The following is a 7,314-nucleotide window of genomic DNA, read 5'->3' as shown; positions in this document are numbered from 1 at the left end:
TAAGTGAACGGGCATCCCTTCAAGTGCAAAGTTAGTCCACTAAACAAGCTTTTTTTCCACAAAGACTGCCTCATATCGTTAGGATAAATGTCAGAGAACATATAGAAAATGACATGTAAACGTGTTGTCTTACCTTACCAGTGTGCTGCCATGTTTGTTTATCCCTCTAGCTCTGCTTTCCAAAGCGCGGCCGAAATATCGCGGCCAAAATTTCCCTTGAATGTAGCAGATTTAAAAAAAAAAATTAAAAATGAGCAGAAATGTGGTATGTGTTCCATTATATTATCTAGTGACTTTACCAAAATCCTTCCTTTGTTCTGTTGTTTCAAAGTTAGCCTTCTTGGTAGTATGAGTACTGTATTTGTTTGCGTGACTGGGCCTTCTCCTGACTGTAAGATATATTGTGCTACTTCCAGCCTCTTGTCAGTCTGCAGTAAAGTTGGCTGTGAGAGGTATGTATTGTAGGGGCATATTGAGAAGTCCACCCTCAGCAGGGTCAAATGTTTATTACCCCGCCCCCGAACTTACTCCGGTCAGGAGAGATGCAGACTTCCATCCCCTCTCTGACCAAATGCTTCTGTGTGATAAAATTGAAATGTATGTTGGAAGTGAGATTATTGTTTTTGTTCCTCTTTGTTGGTTGTTTACCATGTCCTGACTTGTACACATGCATAATCATGTTTTTATCTGAATACTTTTTTATCTGATACTTTGCTTTAACCCTGTTAAAACAGAAGATTGATAAGTTGCAGAATTTAATTTAGTTTCAACTGTTAACCCCTCTCTAACATGTAGCCATACTGCCATCTTGTGGCGGAGTTAAGAAGAGTTATCGCAAGGAAGTCAACTTTATATATTTTGAATAAAGATATAATTGGGGATTATTAATCAACTTGTTTGCATGAATACGTGCTTCTTCATTTTGTTTTCATTATATATTGTCATTGAGTTAATCTAGAGTGTGTGTATTTGATGTAGGCTAGCTGATACCACGGCATAATAATTAGGGGCCGGGCAGCCTAAGCTGCCAGGACCCTATTGTTATCCTGCATGTTCTTCTTCTTCTTCTTCTTCTTCTTCCTCTTCTTCTTCCAAGGAAATCATACTTCCCATGCGTGAAAAATCACCAAACTTTGCACAAAGGTCCAGTCCCATGCCAGATTGCCTCAGCTGCAAAAACAGGCCAATAGTCCTGATGGTGGCGCTATAGCACGCCTCTAAAGTTCAAAATTTTGAAAATTCACAACAAATCAACCATATGTGACCAGCCATGGAAAAACCAGGAACAAGTCTCCCGAGAGGCATTTTCGGTTATTTACAGATTCTGAAAGTGTAGTTTCTAAGCTTTCCAACGATGTCTAACACATGGAAATCTGAAAATATTTGAAGAAGTTGTGGCCATTTGAATGCAGGCACTCCTCAAACTACTTTACTGAGAAATCCAGCCTGAACGATTCTGAATTCTCAGGTGCCAGGTAACACAATGCTGCTCATTTGCATCTCATGTAGATAAGCCCTACCCCCTACTGGTCTAGCTCTCAGTGACATCTGGTATCTGTTAGCCTGCAGGGCAGAAACTATTGTAGTAGTTTGAACAATGTAGTTAATGTTGATGTAGTGTTATTTTCCTTAAGCACTTTAGTGGACTGATCAGAATCAGAATGTACTTTATTGAAATGGAAATGCTTTTGTTACAAAAAGCCCCTGAATAAAAATGAAAAACAAGAAAGGTAATATACTTAAGAGTTAGAAGGAGCAAATACTTATTTCTAATATTTAATAAAATAAAATACATTTAAGTCACTCTGTGGTGCAGTGTGGATGGATCAGTCTGTTGCTGAATGAGCTCCTGTGGCTGATCAGCACATTGTGGAGAGGGTGTGAAGGAGAGTCCAATATTTGGTGATATCACACCCGCATCCTCTTCTGCGTACTCTTCTGTGCTGTGACCCTTGGCGCTGGGCATGTGATGTCTCTTGCCTCGTCAGCACAGAAAGGCCTGATTTTTTCAAAAAGATAGGTCTGCCTGTCAATGTTCAGTCCAGGTGGGGCCAGGACAGGAAGACTGTCAACAGGGGGCAGAACTCCTGGATTGCGCAGTAGCTGAAATTTGACAGGTTCTGCATCACTGTGAGTTCTAGCAAGCACCACACCTGGTCTCTTGGCATCAAAGCTGTGACAGAATATAAGCACATAACAGGATATTTAAAACATGGCTCACTGTTTTCTCATAAAACACTATCATGTCCATGAAATTATTTTTTATATACAATGTGGAAGTTTCAATATAAATACCTGAAGTGCTGATAACTCTTGATCTGTGGGAGCCTTCAGAAGTAGGGACTCAGATGCGTCTGCCAGTCGAAGGTCTTGACTATCACTCTGCCATCTGCCATTCCAACAAGCTGTGGGATATTGAGGTGACTCTCAGGAGAGCTGTTTTCCACTACCTGTTGACAGCAAGGACCGCAATGGAAATATTCTATTACTTTTCATGATTTTTTTTAAAAATGCATGTTTTACACATTTACAGTAGTCAAATAAAATAAACTAACCTTGGCGATGTCTGCCAAAGTGTTGACTCTGGTCCTCATGAATGCTTGCTTGATTAGTCCAAAGCCACAGTCAGGGGCAAATTTGGTGTGGCCAGCAATAAGGAAGTGGATGCTAAGTGTGGAGTGAAGCTTGTGTCCAACCCGCCAGGCACCGTACCAGAGCATGAAGTTGTTTTTGTTTTGCCCACTGCAGTTGTCACAATGAAGATCCACGTCTGTTTCTCCAACTCCGAAGTTGCTGAAGAAATGATGCATGTAGCTGATGACTTCATTGCTCCCCTTACTTGATGACATGCCTTCATCAATCAGGAAATTCACCTGTTTTTGCAGCCCTTCACAGGAGACACCAAAAAGGCCACATTTCCGTGGAGTCAGGAAGTACATTGGCCCAGGCTGAGGAGGGTTTGAGGGAAAGTGCATCTGAAGAAGACAGAGAGGGAAAGGGGATTAGATCAAATGAAAGACGTTTGTGTCTATTCATAACAGTCTAATAAATCAAATACTATAAAAAATTATAGAAATAAAAAAACTTTCATTCAACAAAATAACCGTGATTGCTATATTGCTGCTATTCTGCATTTGCACTTGCAACTATTTATTATTATTTATTATTGCTACTTTGCATTTGCACTTGTAACTATTTATTATTAGGCTACTTATTTTCTATGCACTTTAATATTGTACAGTAACACTTGGCGTGTGTGTCTGCTGCAAACCAAATCGCCCTTCAAGGGACATTTAATAAAGTGAAGTGAAGTAAATAACGTGTGATAAATAGTACCTGCTGTGCAAAATCAAAACTGTAATGCATCCTGATCTTCTTGCTTGCTGATGGGGAGGGTCCAAAAGACAACTGAGAGTCAGCACATGTCTTTCTGCAGGCAGCAGTCATCTCGTTGTACACAGCCCTCTCTTTTTGCACAAGGGCAAGATGATCTTGTTGCTTCTTGACCGCTTCAGACTTTCTATCATCTGGGAGGTTTGCACTTCGTACCAGCTGCTCGTTATTGTTTTGGCACTGCCAGCAGAGATCTGTACGTGGCCTGCAGCTTCTGATGTGCGGGAGGAGCTGGTTCCACAGTGCTTTGAAGCTTGATTTACAAACTGCACGCTCACCTGAAAAAACAGATATTACTTATGGTTAATTATACTTTAATTGCTAATAGTGCTTCACATTACTTCACATTAGAAGCATTCGATTCGAAATCAATTTTTACACATACCAAGCTCCTTAGCAGACTTCACGTAGAGACGCCACACTGAGGCCTTAGACACATGGGTTGGCAGCAACTTCACATGCCAATCCCTATGCCCAGGATGTCGGCCAGGCAGCAAGATGGCATTGTCTTCTGCATAGTTTTTTATAAATTCCACAGCTCTGTTGATTTGTTCACGGCTGATGAACCTGGCTGGCCGTGGCTGTGAGCTCTTCTTCCTTAACCGTGGTCTTGCCCCATTCTCATCAAAGTGTTTGATTATGTCAGTCAGAGTGTCTTTGCCAATTCTGAAAAAGGAAAACAGAGAAGTTTCAGATCATGGGTCATGCTAACAGGCACCTTGTCACCTGACTCTAGATGTATTCATCCAAACTGCCCTCAGGTAGGCTAGTTGCTAAATCATTAGCATCACAGTCAATACTTTATTCATGCACCCAAAGGTGTGTTATTCACCCATGGGTGTGTGATTCACACATTATTCAAGCACATCATCAGGTTGGTGTGTTATTCAAATTAATAGCAGATGCTCACATTACCCTATATAAACCTCCCATTACAGCTTAGTTTCGATGTGCATATCATTTTCATTTTAAAACGACAGTACTGAGCTAGCTAATAACAATGTAAGGTATAGCCATGAAAAAACAGTTTGTAATTCCTGTATGTGACTTCGAATGAACACTAACGTAACGTAGATAACTTGGACGTTAATGAAAACTCACCCCATAAGAAACTGAAAAGTATATCCTGCAGACTTCATTGCCTCCGATGAAATAAGTCAACCTGATCTCACAGAAATACGTGAAATGACCACGACCTCTTAACACCGCATTCCGTGGTGGCAGCACGTAATGGGTTGAAATTACGTGCTGCCACCACGGAATGTGGTGTTAAGAGGTCGTGGTCATTTCACGTATTTCTGTGAGATCAGGTTGAAATAAGTGGTTCGGGGGTGCTATCTTTTCGTCGGGGGCTTCTTGGTGGATGTAGTCATCTCAGAAGTAACTACTGTACGTCTGTTCGCCTCGAGGTGTCCAATTATTCTCATGTCCTGCCACTCTCTTTCGGCAGCTAAAGAATCCATCCGTATGTTGTACATAAGCTCTAGAGAAGGTTTGTGGCTACACGACTGTGTCCCAAGGAGAGAATTCTCCTTTCTTCTTCCGTAGCGTTTGCAGTCAAAGTTACGGATCTTCTCCATTTCGCTGTCTTTATCCCCTTCAAATGTTACCGTAGATATAGCTTCTGATATCTTACGCTCCAGCTCCTCCGCTGCGAGGCCGAGGGATTCTTCGTCGTCTTCATCTTCGGCTAAGGTCAGCTGTAGATTAGGGATGTTCTCCAGTGTAATGCAGTCGCTCTCGTCGATTTCGTTAGTTTCATCTTCTAGTTCGGGTTCAGAATCAGAAGTGAGATCGGCGTCGGCATAACCAGAAGCATCTATCTTGTCGAAGAAGTTCTGCCAAAGATTTGCGCTGTAACAGCCACGATTTAGCTCTTCTGCAATGCGTTTTTCCTGGTCCATCTTCATTCAATGATGAAAACACATGCAGCTTCCAGAAGTAGCAGTTCCTTAATGGAGGAGCGGCTGGCTGCATAAGGAGCCATGTGGTTCAGCTGATTGGCCGAAAAAAGAACAAAAGCACGTGAATAGCCAAAGAAAGCCAGTATGCAAATTTACTGTTGTTATCGCCGCACCCCCAACTAGGATCAAAGCATTTCCTCTAAAACAACCCAAATTCAAATACAAAGTTTATGGTTTTAAGGCCACCAATACTGTTATTTGAAACATGGAGTGGCTTCTTCATGATTTCAACTTACACATTCTGCAAAAAAACGAAAATCACTAATTTTTTTTAAAAAATCGATTTTTTTTTTACTTGTGCCCGGCTGACTTGTTGCTGGGTTTCTCGTTGCGGGCCACATATGTGCTACAGATTTTCACCAAAATGTAGCCTAAATACTGAAAAAACTTTTGTACATTTAAACCTATTAAAAATTATGAAGTCCATCACTCTGTTTTTTTCAAAAACTGTAAAACTTATTAAACCTATCTCCTCCCACAATTTTTGCTCAATTGACACCAAACTTGCTACAGAGCATCTTCAGACTGTCCTACACAAACGATCCACACAGATTTTTGATTTATCAAAAATTGAGCCTACAGTGCATCAAAATGTTTGACTGTAAATGGTATTGTAAACATATACTTGCAAATTCTTGCTAAATACATTTTCAATGTTCATTTAAAAAACAAGACAAAATTTGGAGTCATGGTAGATAATGTTTGGAAAATATCAGAATTTTATCTCCAAAACTGAATTTTTACAGCATTTTGAATTTCGCTCTCATGCGAACAATTGGAGTCAATGCAAAAATGGCATTTTTAAACATCAGTTTTTCACTTATGGAGCCAATAAATCACCGTTAAAAACAAATTACCAACATCTCCATGCTGTCTAGATGCAATTTGTGTATTTTCGGGTTTTTGTCTTAATAAGTGAATTTTTGACAGCCGTTTGAAATCTGCCTTTACACACTAACAGCTGCTGTCTTGCACACAGATGACTGGCTTAGTCAATTTGTGAAGCTACATGTGACATTTCCGTTTGCCAATTAGCTCAGTGAAATAGAGGATGATTCTTGGTGTTGAAGATTGTGAGTTCAAACCTCAGCTTGTGCAATATTTCCATATGAGAAATCTACCCAAACTTTTCATAAAGGTCCAGTTGGAGTTGCCACCCATCCTGTTTTTTCCAGAATTGTTCTCTTTTTTCATCAGCTGTCCCGGGGGAAAAAATCTCTCCCGGGACACAATTTGTCCCGTTTTTTGGGGAAAATGCAGCAGCAGCAGGCCAATGAGTCCATCCAGAGTCAGTGCAACAGGCTCAAGAACATCTGTGTCAGAGAGACAAATAAGAGGTAAGAGGAGCTGTGGGAAGTCCTAACAGTTCACTTAGTATATTTGCACATCCAATCATGTTTTAATTTGTATTTTTTCCATTCATATTTAACCCTATGTGTCCGAACGACACATAGTGCGTCCAAATTCACACCTGTTCTTCTCTATGGTTTTTCTCCGCGACCGTGCGTCATTGCGAGAAGCCACGCACATCACGTGAAACAGCGGAATCGTAGCTTTTCGAATGTTTTCACAGCGAAAAAAAATGATAAAGTTACACTAAAATTATGTATAACAGAGCTTTCATACAGCTTTGCACACACATTACTCTTGGATGGATTACTCACGAATGCAGGGTTGCACAGAAATGCCACGCATATCACATGAAAGCGCAGGACTAGAGCTTTCCAGTGATACCACACACACCATTGTGCTGTCATCCCATCACGCTATAAATCCATATCAATTGTCTACCAAATAAAATCCTGACGAATTTCTTTACAATCCATTATACAGATCTTGTTATCAGTCACTTCATATAGTGAGGAATATCGTATCTTACCACGTCTTAGGCTTGCGTGTGTTTCTCCCTGTCTATCCACATTTGTAGTCCGGCTTTCAAGATGCAAATATCTCCATA

Source organism: Epinephelus moara, chromosome 23 (genome assembly GCF_006386435.1).
Source record: "Epinephelus moara isolate mb chromosome 23, YSFRI_EMoa_1.0, whole genome shotgun sequence".
Lineage (NCBI taxonomy): Eukaryota > Metazoa > Chordata > Actinopteri > Perciformes > Serranidae > Epinephelus > Epinephelus moara.
The sequence above is the reverse complement of the archived record's forward strand: the minus strand, read 5'-3'. Positions refer to the sequence as shown.